The 14,652-nt window shown below is 43.7% G+C and overlaps 1 protein-coding gene across 1 annotated transcript in view; it reads left to right on the top strand.

The window, feature by feature from the left end:
- The first annotated feature begins 9,221 nt into the window (after positions 1-9,221).
- The window catches only part of LOC109311472 (C-C chemokine receptor type 2-like), a 20,003-nt gene continuing 14,572 nt past the window's right edge, over positions 9,222-14,652 (top strand). The window contains exon 1 of the mRNA XM_019537123.1: positions 9,222-9,234. The gene's annotated coding sequence lies outside the window, so the exon portion shown is untranslated. The remainder of the gene's footprint in view (positions 9,235-14,652) is intronic.

Here is a 14,652-nt window from a genome sequence, read left to right as displayed (position 1 = left end):
CTGAGAAACCACAAGTACATGCTTTTGAGAATCTAAGGCTATAAATCATAGACTATGTGTAAGCATTGACAGTGAAGGGGCACAGCTCTGCACCACTGCTGCTGCTGCCCCTGCTGCTGCTGGGTGCTGGCTCTGGCTAGGTTGCAGCCCTGCACCCTGTACCTTGCCACTGGCACAGAAATCTGTGTGGGGTGGTATATGTCTGTCTGCTCCCCAACATACGTTGCCTATGCTACTATAAAAATAGAAGTTGTCAAATGAAATGAAGTAGCTGTGGTGGGATGTATCCCACAGCTGAGCTGCTTCATTGGGCAAAATACATCACCCCTGCATCAGGTAGGGGCCCTGTCCCATGGGACAGCTTACAGAAATGTCTGTATTTCCTGGGGTCTGTTTCTGTAGGAGCAGAAAGCCAGGTTTTCCCACTTGCAGAGGTGCACCCTGGGCAATCTCCGGGACAGGTCTCCATAAGCGTGGAATACCAGCTTTCCCTACTTAGAGATGTACCTTGGAGATTCCCTGCATCTCTGAGAGCAAAACCCCGGCTTTTCTCACTTACAGAGGTGTGTCTCAGGGAATCCAAGGTGTGTTTCTGCAAGTGCAGAAAGCCAGGATAGCCTTCTTAAAGACATGTCCCAGAGTTTGCCTAGGGCACATCTCTGTAAAAGGGGAGAGCCCAGAGGGTGCTCCCAGGGCTTGAGAGGCCTTCCAGTGTGAGAGGATTTCTAGTGTGGAAATTCCCAGGGATTGCAGGATTGGGTCCCCCGACAGTAGGAATACCTGCCCAGGCCAGCTGGAGCTCCTCAGGTTCTTGTGCCATAAAAGAAATGGACGTCTGCTTCAGTAAAGCAGCAGAAACTGTTACTACCTTTGTTATAGCCACAAACTTCAGGCATATGTGGTATGAGAAGGTTATGGACATCTGCCTGTTTGGACATCTGTTTCTACTCTAAGAAATCCATTCACCACAATTCCTGCAATTAGCTTGACATCTCCAAGTCTAAAACAGATGTCAGCCATTCATGTCTTAGTGGCATTGAATTGAAACCATTTGTATTTATTATTAACGATGGTTTTCATATACTAAGACCATGAATGCCCAAATAGATTGTTTGATTAAATGCATGGATGTATGTGAGATCTATATAACTATCTATAGCAGTGGTGGCCTGGAGCAAAAAGTCTATATGACAGCAGTGGCTCGCTCCAAATATTTGTGTCTCTCTAAAATTGCCATATATTCCCTTTGCCTAATCTCCAGTGCAGCTACGTAATGAATAGGCACAAAATTGGCTCTGGGTGTAAATTCTGTAAAGCTCACATCTGAGTGATATTTTTGAAGAAATCTCCCTAATCTGTATGCCTTAGTTCCATGACAGGAATAATATCAAATATAAGTGGAACCCCAAGAGGATTCTTTCCCCCTGATGCACACATAATGCAGGCTCTGATGGGAGGGCCTCCAAATACTTTATGATACCAGTCTGCTCCTTGATTGAACTGGCACAGGATTCTGGATTCAGATGGGTTACACTTTCAGGTCTCCACAGCAGCTCTAGATTTCCCTCAGCAGGCCAACCACCTTAGCTGTGCCAACATTTTCTCCGAGTCAGATGTCAAGCCTGTTTGAAAGGCGTTGAAGTGTTGCTTTCATCATAATTCTTTTATGTCATGCACTCTTCCAGATCCTGTACTATACTATGCATTCTTCAAGTTTATTGAAATATAATTGCAGAAACCCATTCTACGCTTCAGGTCCTTACCTGGTCTGATAAAACACAACAAAATCCAAGACTGTCCATGAATAAGCCAACATAAGTCCTCTTCTTTCTAAGTGAGAGGAAAAGAATGGAGCTATGCCTAGGCTTTGCTCTTCCTTTTGCGGACTGTTCTCTTTCCCACCCTCTCCCCACCCTCCTTTTGCTTCTCCTTCGCAGAACCAGATTTCTAAAGAAGCCCTGAGCCTGTGTTTTCAACATCTTTTATTCCTCTGTAGTAGCATTTTGTGTAGACTAAGCTTTCCATGCTACCAGGAGCCCTTATTATTAGATTTCCCCTTTTCATACTAAATGTTTCAAGCTCAGGGTGTGTCTACTCTGCAGAGAGGTAGAGAAGCTGTAAACTAGCAAACTCGGGTATCAGAAACAATCTAACTGTGGCAACATAGAGCTTGATTCAGGGTAATATGCTAAAAAGCTAACCCATTTAAAGGCTGCACTGCATTGCAGTCTGCAGAGTGGATAGACTTCAATTTCTAAGTTTAATAAGCTTCATTTGTTCTGTAAATTAACCTTCTCCTTTTACCTGCCTTGAGAGTTAAATCTTTCTAACTCCTCTGTGTCCTGATCTCTTGACAAGCAAACCATCGTAGAGAACTATTTATATACAATGATGTGCCACTACTATTTGTCCCCAGGGAAACACACATTCCTACTCATGGGGACATGCCCTAAGAGGCCACTGGGCAGCAGGGATTTTATGTTAAATTTTATAGAGATAACCATTTGAATGCAAAAATTTAAGGGTCCTGGTGACCCTTGGAGTCACCAGAAACAATGGCCACAAGCTGAGGGAGGATAGGTTTAAGTTAGATATTAGGAAGATCTACTTCACTGTAAGGGTGGCCAGAGCCTGGAACAGGCTTCCCAGAGAGGTGGTGCTCTCACCTTCCCTGGAGATCTTCAAGAGGAGACTGGATGGGCACCTGGCTGGGGTCTTATGACCCCTCCCACCCCCAGTGCTCCTTCCTGCTTATGGCAGGGGGTCAGACTCAATTATCTGTCTAGGTCCCTTCCGACTCACTGATTCTATGATTTACTTTTATGATACAAACTGACTTGTTTTGCAATAAACCTCATTAAAACAAACAAGCTTGTCTTCACTTTAAAAACACTGGTTAACCTTAAGTTGGTATAGTTCTCACATCCAACTCCATCCTGAATTCTCTCTTGCCCAGGCAGTGACAAGCCTGCTGAGGAAGTTTCTACCATAGAACTAAACTTCTCCTGTAGGCTGGTTCCTCTTCTATGCTAATGAGGTGAAATTCAGCAGTTTCAGAAGGGATTTGATTTCCCTAAAGTTAGGCACCTAACATAGGACTTAGGTGGACTGCAGGCAGCTAAGCTCAAAACTGCAATCCAGACAACCCTCCTCCCACCCCCATGGCCACCTAAACCTGTTGTAGTTGCTTGCTTTGTAAAGTGTGTGCAGAGATAGTGGTTATGCTGACAAGTGAGTTATGTATTTTAGACTAAGCAATCTTTGATTACACAGCAAAAATAACTATCGCAAAAAGAACATAGAATGATATGAAAGACTTTCCCTTTTACAGATATACACCATAACCACTAGCCTGCACTGTCATGTGCTCTTTCTTTCAGCCATGTGACTTCCATTCTTTTCTGCCTAATGGTTCAGCTTCAGGAGGCAAGGTAGAAAACAGCCCTCTACCCTGAGACTGGTTTGTATCTTGGTGATTAGTGTCCTAGGAGATGAGAGAGAGAGGTAGGGCAACCATCTCCTAATTGGGTGGGACAGTCCCAAAATATAAAGATCAAGTCCCAGTGTCAGGTTGAATGACTCCAGGACAGCATTTGTCATGGATTTCCTTCGACACACCCAAGTATGGTCCCAGTATCATGTGCGGAGATCCGGGTTCTCCATTCATCATGGAAAAACACAGATTTTCTCCTTTTGAAGGAGAAAAACGCAGGAAATGGCAGGTTTCCCTTTGCAGGCTGGCAGAGTTCCGGCCTTCAAGAGTCTGCTTGGGGCTGGAGGGAGCGGGACACAGAGGGCACAACATGCATGTATGTGCGTGCACACATGCACGTGGTCAGCCATACAGCCAGCTCCCCCAGCTGCCTGCAGGTAAGTCTGTGGAGGGGGAGAGAGGAATGGGGGAGCAGACTGAGGTGTCCAAGGGGAGGGAGGAAGTGGAGCATGGTTGGCAGCTGGGGCTGGGGCTGGGGCTGGGGTTGGGGCGCTGCCCAGCTAGGACAATGCACGGAGTCCAGAGCCAGGGCAGGATTGTTATGTGGCTTGTGGGGCCTTCCAGAAAGTGGGATAGAGCCACAGATGGTTCGTCCAGGAGGTGGCAGGGAGGCTGGCTCCCTGCTGCTGTGTGCAGTCCTGGAGAGGGGAGCATGGGGAAGGCAAGTTCCCCACCAGATTTATGCGCAGGGTGGGTGCAGATGCGGGCTGTCCTTTGCAGGGCTCGGGGCTCCCCACCTTGCTGCCCTCCCTCAGGAAAGGATTTCAGGCTTTGGATCCCAAGTGGACAAAGGTGCCTGCCTGCAGATCTGAGTCAGGTGCTTAAGTTTCAGAGAGAGGTGGTGGAAGCTCAGGCACATATCTGCTGAGTATTTCCTGTCAACTGCTTCTAAGATGATCCCTGCTCAGTGAACATGTTCTTTGGATCACTCATCTGCAGTGCTTACCTCTGTATATGGAACCTAGACATCTAACTCTGGATTTTAGTTTCTACTCAAGGGACAGGCACCTTAAAGTTTGGCAATGCAGCAACTAGCTAAGTCTTTTATTGGATTTAACCCATCAGGCCTGTTTCTGCCATGTTGAAAGTAATGGGATTTCTACTATTGATTTTAGTGGGAATAAGTCTGCTTTCTCTATTATCAGGCTTCCTGTGTCCGACTATTCTTACTGGGTCCGCAGAGTGAAAAGAATCTAAATTAGAGCCATGTATATTGTTCAATAGTTGTTTAAAATAAGACATAATGTGAGAGTTATTTCAACCAGGACTACAGAATCAACAGATCATTTGCAGCTGTAGACTAGAATTGCCTTTGGCATTTGTTCTTATAGTAATTCATATTGCAAACCCTAATTTTTTTATGCCCTAGGTGGCTAGGGCATCTCTGGCAGTTTTGCCCTTCTGAATGAGGAGTAAAACATGCAGAGGAAAATATGTTAAGAAGCAGCATCTGTTTTGTTTGCAGAACTGCAAAAAATAGTCCTAAATGTTTGATTGCAGAGCTGAATTACAAAACTTTGTGGATTACTACTTTCTGTTCATACGATCCCATGATTACTGTGAAATTCTTAAGCTTGCCTGACTCAAGTTTTTATATGGAACCTGAAAATCTTTGAGGTTTTTGAAACTTTGTGACCCTTAGATGACTTTCAGCTCTAGATTTCCCTCCACCGGCAAGCAGGTCTTCATAGACTACTTTCCTTCTTTTCAGTTAGCTTCTGGAAGTTATGGGTTAGTAGCCTTTTCTTGAGGGTTGTTGGCTGATTCATTCCCCTTCCTAGATTCTCAATATGTATCTTTCTGTCTTATTGTTTCATCCTGGTTCCTAGGTAACTAATAAATACAGTTTTACCACCACAAATATCTGCTTCTGCTTAAAAGGGATGTAGTTTACGTCCAGAGCTTTCTGTCTTCACTTGACTAGGACTAAACAAGAAACATGGGGATGTATCTCGGTATGAGAAATTCAGTAACCTCAGTAGGAACATATCATACCTGGTGGGTGGAGATCACATCTGCATGACAAACTCCTTCGCTGAACTAGGTTGCTGTTTGGCTGGCATTCAGACACCACAGAGATGAACACGATGTTGGTACAAGATAGAACAGAACACACAAACATCAGAGAAACAGCGAAACAACCCTTTCCTCCCTTCTCCATTCCCCAACAAGGTGAAGGGGAGAAGAGAGAAAGACCAGAAGTCAGCTTCCTTATCCCTAGAAGACAATTTCAGGTAAGGTATGTAAGAGGAAGACTGTATCAGCTGGGACAGAAACACTTACGGGAAAGAGCATCAGGATAAGCTTTATTAATTGAGTCACTTGACAGAAGATTCCAGGGTACACTTTGGTTTTAATGTTTCAGATGAACCCAGGTATATTGCTAAGGAAGTTCACTTTAAATAAGTAAGAACCAAACCTGGCAGAACTTGCATAAGATACTGAGTTAAAAGGTGCTACTTTTCATTTGTATTCTCTGGCTTTAACTGTAGTTATTTTTGCCTTTGCTTGTGATTTTCCCGTTTTAGAGTTCTGCTCAGTCCTTTCCAAGAAGAACTACAGGCATCTTTGGTTTGCAGGGTACACTTAATGTTATTTTTTTCTAGTAAATTAGACCAACTCACAAGTAAAGAAAAAATAGGCTGTATGAACTTGAATACAATGGTTGTTAAAACAAACAAACAAAAGATCATATTTACACTTGGCACAGGCAGAGTAAAATTACTTATCCTTGCATAAATATATATTTACTAGTGTGCAGGTCCAGCTGAAGCACCTGTTGACGCATGTCTGGCAGGGGTTCAGCTGGCCAGCGTAGGGCCTCATTAGCCAGGGAAGAAGCGGGTAGGCAGGGTCCCCAGTGAGGAGGGGAGGAACCACCACTGCACCCAGCTGGATATCCGGCACCCCCAGTGAGAAGTGCCTGCTCTCCCCTAGGGCTGGCAGGGTGGAGTTGTGGAAGATACCAGCATCATGGTGCTGCCTGCCCAGCTGGTGTTCAAATTGGTTAAGGTGCCACAGTGGTCGACAACAGCCTGGAGCCACAGAATGAAAGCTCTGCCGGCTGTAGTAGGGGCTGTCACTGTGGGGTGAGTAGGTGACAAGGATGTGGGTCCTGTCTAGGGCCCCTATGTACTGAGGGAAGCCTAGGGCACATGTTACTTAAATTGCCAATTGTTCAAATTACAAGCAAGACTCTGAAAAGGGGGATAAGGCAGAATGCTGCATTTATTAATTATATGAGTTAGGCATAGAGGTTTGGACACACCATTTATACAAACACACACAAATCATCATACACATCATTACACACAGGCATACACATACACAAAACAACCATTCTATCCACACATACACCAGATATAGTTACCAGCAATAGTTGCTCAATATCAGCCCAGGGTGGCTAACCTGGGCTTATTGAGTAGATGATGATTTAAAGATAGCAGATTTAAAGATAACAGCTGGAGCGGGGTGAACAGATGCTGATGAAACAGCAGTAGAGAAAGAGACACACCCAACTTGGCATTTTCAAAGTGTTCTTTTATAGGGATTGGCATCCTTTGTTTCAGTGCTTTGGTTTTTTTCCATACCTAGCTTCTGTTTTTTGTGGTTGTTCTTTTGTCTCCAACTTACCTTAGCCTTGGAATGTTCTTCCTGCCCGTCTGGCAGGATGGGTGCATTCCTTCTCCTTGTTATCTTCATTGTGCCCTAGGCCTAAAAGGGATTCTTCAGCCATTCATTAATTAGTTTACTGATTGGTAACTTACAGTTGGTGCCTTGTTGCTTACATAAACAGTTAAATCTTCTTCTCCTGGCTCTGTGCCATTCTCTCACCATCTACCCTTTTACGCTCTCATACATAAAGGCTATGCAGAGTTCATTCACTTATGTCAAGCAGAAGGATACAAAATGGAGTTTTAAAGTTGCTTACAGGACAAGACTAACATGGTTATATTTCACTATTACTACACTCTATGTTAACATCATTAGTTCAGTTCATTCTACACACAGAACTCTACCACTACATCTGGGGCTCATGCTTTAGAATAAGGCTACATACCAGCATTATGTTTCTATTGGGAAATCAAAGCTCTCCTGGCAGAAATCCCAAGTGTACAAATGCTCACAGTTTTTCCTGGAACAAAAATGATGGTTCCAGAAGAAAAATAACCCATCTCCAACCAGATAAAAGTTCCTCCCAGGATTTTGTCTCCTGGGAGAATGAATGCTGGTAAACTTCCCTGCAGCTTGACACCTAGGACCAGGAGGAGTGGAGCCAATGAGGAAAGAATCCCTTGCCTTGTAGAAACTGGAGCCACCACAGTCCGAAAAAGTTGCCAGGGGCAGCTGTTCCCACTTTCCTGCCTGGGAGGGGAGCAGAGGTATTGTCACCCACTGCTTCCTGACAGCTCCTCACATTGGGGTCCCTGGTGTAAGAAGTGGCTGGGGGCTTTGCCCATCTGCTTAGTTTACTCAGAGGCACTTGCAAACTGAACATCACGCCGGGCAGGCCCCGCAGCCTCTCCCTGCCTTCTATATTGAGCAGATTCTTTTTGGTATTGGGTGGTGGAACTGGAGCGTGCTCCATCCACTCCATGCATTGACCTGGTATTGCAGTGGTTCCAGGACCGGTGCAAAAAAAAAACAGAAAAAAAAAAAATGAACATCTGTAGTGCTCCCCCTCCTGGCTTAAGATTTGGGTAACTCCCTTCCCCTCCAAGTGCTCCACTTAAAACTCCTGGCTTCTCTATCCCTAAATCTTTCCTCCATTCAGTGCCCAGAACCATTCCATATCTTCTCTGGTAATCTCTTTAGCTATTTTCCCAGGCACGTGACATGGACACACAGAGTCCCCTTTGATATGGACTCGGCTTCTCTTGGTGCAAAGCCCTTAATCTTGAAGTCTAATACCAGAGCTGAACATGAACAAATGGATCTTTTGTTTAATAGGTTCCCCTGGGTTACCAAAACACAAATTTTATACTGAATACTGTGTTTCATACAAACATATAAACGAGGGGTGTCATGGGCTGGATCCAGCTATGGAGTTGGCTTCTCTGGCCTGTGGGTTTTTTTGTGGACTGGAAGTCCCACCACTATGGAGTAGATTCAGCCTGCAGGGCTTGTCACCACAGTTGTCAGAGGCTCCGTGTCTGTGCAGCTCTGGAGCCAATCAGTTAAAGTGGCTACCACTTCCCACCCCTGCCTTATTCACCTCTGAATTTGCTAGTCACTGCTGGCAAGTAAAGTCAGTGGCAGGAGGAAGTGGGGGTGGTGTGGGTGGCCATGTTAACCCCTATAACAGCTGCCCCATACTGTAGTTCCAGTAGCTATGGGGATTAACTGTGCTGCTGCCAGCATTCACAGGTGATCCAGTTTATGAGAAGCCCCAAGGCTTCAGCACCCCTAATATAAATGATTTTTAAAAATCAAGCTCATTATTAACTATTGATAGAGACCAAATATGGTAGTAGTTAGCTCAATGTAGGGGGATAATTGTAAAATGACCTAATCCAGATTTGGGTACCCTATTTAAAATCCTCAGCTAGAATCTATCACTGGATGCTTATATTTAGAAAGAAGAACTGCCATCATTGCTTTTGGTAATAATGCTTGCAAAACATCTGTGGTGAGGCAAAGTCCTTTTCACACAGAAAGACTGAGTTAACTTGGTGAATTCAGTCATCCTACTTAGTAGCACAAATGAAGAGAGGGTGAAACATAAGAAGCTTGACAAACCAGTGAGTATTGACACCTTTTTTCCTTTTATTTATGTGCCTTATTGATTGGAAACATAGAATAAATAATGAAAAATAGCACTAATGTCAATATAATTAAATACTGGATACAGTCTTGTAGGAACAACTTGAGTAGAAAAGAGGAAAACAAGATGAAGACTAAGATTAGTTAGGAATATGGTAGAAAGAGGTGCTGTCAAAAAAAACACAGGCAAACACCAAACCTTGCTAAAAACTGACATATTTTATGTTTAAAAAAACCAAACCTCTGGATTTTCTTTTTGAAACTGCTTCAGAGAGACAATGGTTTGAAAATACCTCCTTCTCAGAATGCAAGCATGTTTTATAAAATAATCCCTCCTAGCTAATCTAGTCAATTCAAATCCAAGCTCCTTATGGCACCACGAGGTCACTCATGACCAAGTGAATTCATCTTAGAATGGTTCGTTTAAACTGAGAAAGGTGTGTTAGTCTGGAGTCAGGAAGAAGACAGGATAGATTTGCATTTATGACTATCTAAATCAGAGGTAATCTGATGAAGTGAGCTCAGGCTCACTAAAGCTCAACTTATACACCCCTGATTAAGTTGGTCTATATGCCTACCTACACTGCCTTCTTCATTTAAATTGGTCAAGTTGTTGGTTTATAAAGTTACTGCCTGCCTAACACACTAAACTGCAAAAAGTCTTCCTAGATCAACCATCTTTCTTTTTACCTATGAGGGGTCACTGGGGCATGACTTGTTTATGACACCTGTCATCGCTTGTCTGACTCCAGGGATTTCACTTTTACTGTATGTCATGAGCCTAACTTGCAACTCCTATGGTTGTTAGTGGGAGATTTACAGGAGTAAAGCCTGAAACAGTTTTCTTTCACATTTCATGACCCAGTATAAACCTATGGAAAAATTGCTGTGAGGTTTGCAATCTAGATATTTTCCATAAAATACCCAAAGCTCTATCACATCAGTATTTGCTTTCAAATAAACCTTGTGTTGAGACCTATCTCTCTTACAGTGATAATATTAGAAAGACAGTGACCAGCGCCTTAGCTAAGGGGTCTTAGCTGTCACTCATGTTGTGACTACAGAAAAATAATAGAGCAATTCTTCTGTAGCAAAGAACTCAGAAAGACCACAACATGTCAGAATGTTTTTGACACTATGGACCCCTGTTTGAAATCTCTGGATTTATTGTGTGAATCATGTAGATGCTGGCAGGCTTAACGGTGCTAATATTGTGCAGACTCAAATGCAGGAGAGTTGAGTTCTCTTGCCTCCTAAGCCCAGACTTACTTGTGACCTTGTGTAAGTAGCTTCACTTCTGTCTTACTTTCTCTTCCCTATCATGGTAGTGAGAGGCTTAATTTCTTACTGTTTGCAGAAAGCTTTCATAGCCTTCTATTGAAGATGCTCTTAGAAATGCCAAGGATTCTATCTTGGGTATTGCTGCATATGTTGAAAACATGTAAGACATTCTGTGTCTAATGAATTATTTCACTTTTGGTTGCATATGGCATCTTGCTATGTGTGGAATGAATTGATATTTCACGTTCCACTTTCCAGATGAGAAAATAGAAACTTTTGTGTATGTTGTTTTAAATTTAAATGTACATTGTTGCAAAAGCTAGTTCTGCTTTTGATGCGGAATAGAAACATTTAGGTACAGTGAAATCTACAGAGACCTATGCCAAGCTTTTTTCACATAGAACGAAAGCCCCACAACCCATTTTTTCCCCCTGCAGGATCCAGAAACAGCTAGGTTATTTTTGTGGGAGCTGATGTGGTTTGGCCTCAAGGAATTGCTGGACTAAACACTTGTGCATAAGGGAAAACAGGACAGGTGTGTCCAGGGGGTGATTTAATGTTATAAAAGGACAATATGATCCAGATTACATCCTGGAAAAGGGAAGATTTGCCTTAGGGGTTGTTTTATACCTTGATAATATGAGTGTACAGAGATATTATTTCACTCCCTTTTGAACAGATACCATGCGCCTGATAATTTGCCTCTTGCTTTCTCCTTTTCCTTGATATCCCAAATAGCAATAAGAAAAGAGTAAATCCCTACTCGGGTTTGGGTGGTTGGAGGGGGTCTATCTGCAGAGCCCTCTGTGTCATTCCTGTCACTGTATCACTCCCTTACAGTGGTGTAACAAGAGTTGGCACCCGTGGCAATCCTGCAGGAGAACAGGAGGTTGGTGCATGGCTGTAAGGGTGGGGGCACATTTCTGAGAGCAGGGAGGGCAGGGGACACATAGGTTTGGGAGAGCAAGAGAAGTGGTGCTGGCTCCTACCTTTGTGGTCTTTAAGAGGAGGCTTGCTGGGGTCGTTTGACCCCAGTACTCTTTCCTGCCATGGCAGGGGGCCAGACTTGATGATCTGCTCAGGTCCCTTCTGACCCTACAAACTATGACACTATGAAAGGGACCCCATCCTCTGATGCTGCCTTGTAATCTTGGTAACCTTCATTCTGACTAACTTTGGTTAGTAAACCTCCTTTAAGAGTTTGAAGCAACCGAGCGTTAAACACACCATGTTGATTGACCAATGAGCGGTGATGATTACTGCTAGTTTTATGACTCAGTGTTTCACATCTGAGACCTTCTTGCTTGACACATCCTTAACTGTACAACTTGGGAAATGCCTGCTGATTCTACCAGTACTCAGATACTTCTACAGCTAAAGGTGATACCTACAAGTGATAGGTTCAAGAGGTTCAAAGTCTTGTCTCAAAGTAGATCAAACATCCAACCACAGAAATCTAATAAATATTGTTCAAACCTGTGTGCTTCTCATAGTAGCTTAGGAGTATGCTGAAGTAAGCAGAGCCTTGTTATGCCTTGTATGGCAGCATAACTCCTTCCATCTTGGCCTGAAGTAATGGAAGTGGGGAAGAACTTCAAGGTATCACCCAGGAAAACTTTCATCAGGGGCTTCTCCACTCCATCCATTGCAATCAGTGGTGATTGTCTCCATACACTAATACAAACCAGAAAAGACTCTAGAAGCTTTGCTAAAATCTCCTACGTGTGTGGTCAGTGTTAGATGGCTTAACATACTTGTTTCCACTCTTAAGGTCTGCAGAAAGAATTGCCCTCTCTACCTCTAATCATGGGTCCTAAAGACTCTGGAGCTGTGAAGACCCTCAGATGCCCAAGAGAGATCTCCACCTCAGCATGAAAGATATGCTGGGGACAGGACTAGTTTTGGATGGGACCTATCAGAGAATGGCTGTAACATGTGACTCTGTGGCCATACACATCATCAGGAAGCCTTCTATAACTTAAAATAGTTTGCTTGAGTGCCTAACTTACACCGTGGTCCATCTGAGTCCTCAAACAGTTCAAAATCCCAGTGGCATAAATATAGCTTAATGTCATCCCTGTCCCCTCAAGCCTGCTGGGACTGTGGGACTGAATGTCTTGACCTTCCTGGAGGCATAGTACAGTACATGATTCTACACCTGGATGGGTAATCTATAGGACTTATTCAGTGTTATAACAGAAGACTGAAGAAAATTGTGCGTGTCAGTATATCATTATCATTGTTACAAAGTGCACATGCAGGCTAAGGTAGGAGGAGAGATGATGTTATAAGGGTAAAAGTAAATGACAACTCCCCTTCCCCAAGATCTCAGCATAAACCATCAATCTCTCACATTCAGCAGAGTTGTAACATAGCTGGGCACCAAGGACATGATATACTGCCAGTCAGAGCCTTTTTTCCCCACGCCCTCCCTCAAGTCGGCACCCAAGCTGGTTGCCCCGCCCTACGTACACCGCTGCTCACATTTGCACAGGCAGGTCAGAGACTGCAAAAAATACCAATCATAATTGGACTGTACATATGAAGTATGTGTGTCAGGGTGGGCAAAACTCTGAAACCATGACATAGTTCACTATGAGCTTCAGCCAAAAATAATATGAAACTAGACAACACCTTGCAGACTTTGTAGTTGGAGAGCATAGACAGAGGACAGGGAGCAAAAAAAAAAAAAAAAGAAAAATAGCTGTTCCCAGAATCAGAATTAACTGTACATAAGGCTATGAGACTTGACTGAAAGGGTTTGTGTTTTTGTAATGATTTCAGAGAAAGCAGCCATTTCCCTTACAAACAAAGCCGGGTTCTTTTCGTCCTTGGGTTTCTGAGGATCAAAAAGCAGACTCCTCTTCTATGTCCAGCTTAACTAGCAAACAAAACTCATTTTCTCTGAGCTGAAATTTAAGAAGAAATGATAGATAAGACTTAAGTTCAGCGAATATCAACTGTGATTTCCTATGTAGTTTTTCTTGCTTCTCAGACTCCCTCTTGATTAAGTATATATGAATACATAAGGGGAGTGAATTTCCTGGAAGCATTGCAGAAAAGATATTTCTTATTTGTGCTACCTGTAAAAATATATGCCTGTATTTTTAACCTACAGATTTGCTGAAAGAACCTTGCTACTGTAGCTCTGCATTTGCTAAGACTTCCTTTGCAAAACTTATGCTCTAAATTGCCTCCATAAAAAATGACATGACGGGGAAAAGGATTTGCAGGTTTTCACAATTGTGCTTGGTCCTTAAACACAACATAGGCTGAAAGATGGACCTGATCATTCCCCCAAATAGGTCTTGGAACAGTGACTGCAAGAAGGTCACTCACTCAGCTCCTTCATCAAGGCTAGTGTACTCTTCATTTCAGGTTTCCAGTCAGTTTGTTTTACCTTGGCCAACTTTGTCCCCACAGGAAACAACAATAAGTAGATGTGCAAATGACAAACCAAACCAAAACCTGTGACCTTTCTTCAGACCTGGGATGGAAAGTGTGGGACAATAAGCAGAAGGAGCACAACTCAGACTCTGTACTTCTCACACAACCACCTTCCTTCTCTCCCCTTTGACCTTTGTTCCCAGAGCTCAAATCTCTCTGTAGCTTCACTTTTACTTACTCGTCACCAGTTATATCTGGCCTCCAGGCTGCCAGCCAGGCAAACTCTTACCTGTTGACTACCTGCAGCTGGGTCTCAGCCCTCTGCAGGCTGAACACTTCCTTACAGTGACATTTTCCAGCCAGATTTAAGGCTTCTGGGTACTTGCCTGCTTCTGCTGGCAAATGTTCAGAAGACAGCCGCCATTGCCCACCACCCAAATTTTTACACCATCACACTTCTAGTGGCTCCATGTTTCCAGTGCTGCAGCTGGCCCACCAGACCATAAAGTACAACCTGAGAAGAAACAGCTGCTAAAGCAACCACAGCAGAAGACACAGAAAGGTTAAAAGGCATCTTCTGCTAGCATGGGGGGGGGTGTGGTTAATGTTGTCCTACTGTCACGGAGTCACGCAGGTGCCCCGTGACTGTGAGGGTGAGTGGCAGAGCTGCCAATCACCCAGGCAGCTCAGGTGCCGGTTGCCAGGGTGACCAGCTGGGTCACGTGACC

This window comes from Crocodylus porosus, unplaced genomic scaffold (genome assembly GCF_001723895.1).
Source record: "Crocodylus porosus isolate Cpor-Errol unplaced genomic scaffold, CroPor_comp1, whole genome shotgun sequence".
Taxonomy (NCBI): domain Eukaryota; kingdom Metazoa; phylum Chordata; order Crocodylia; family Crocodylidae; genus Crocodylus; species Crocodylus porosus.
Note: the sequence above shows the minus strand (reverse complement) of the source record. Positions and strands in the feature narration are given on the sequence as shown.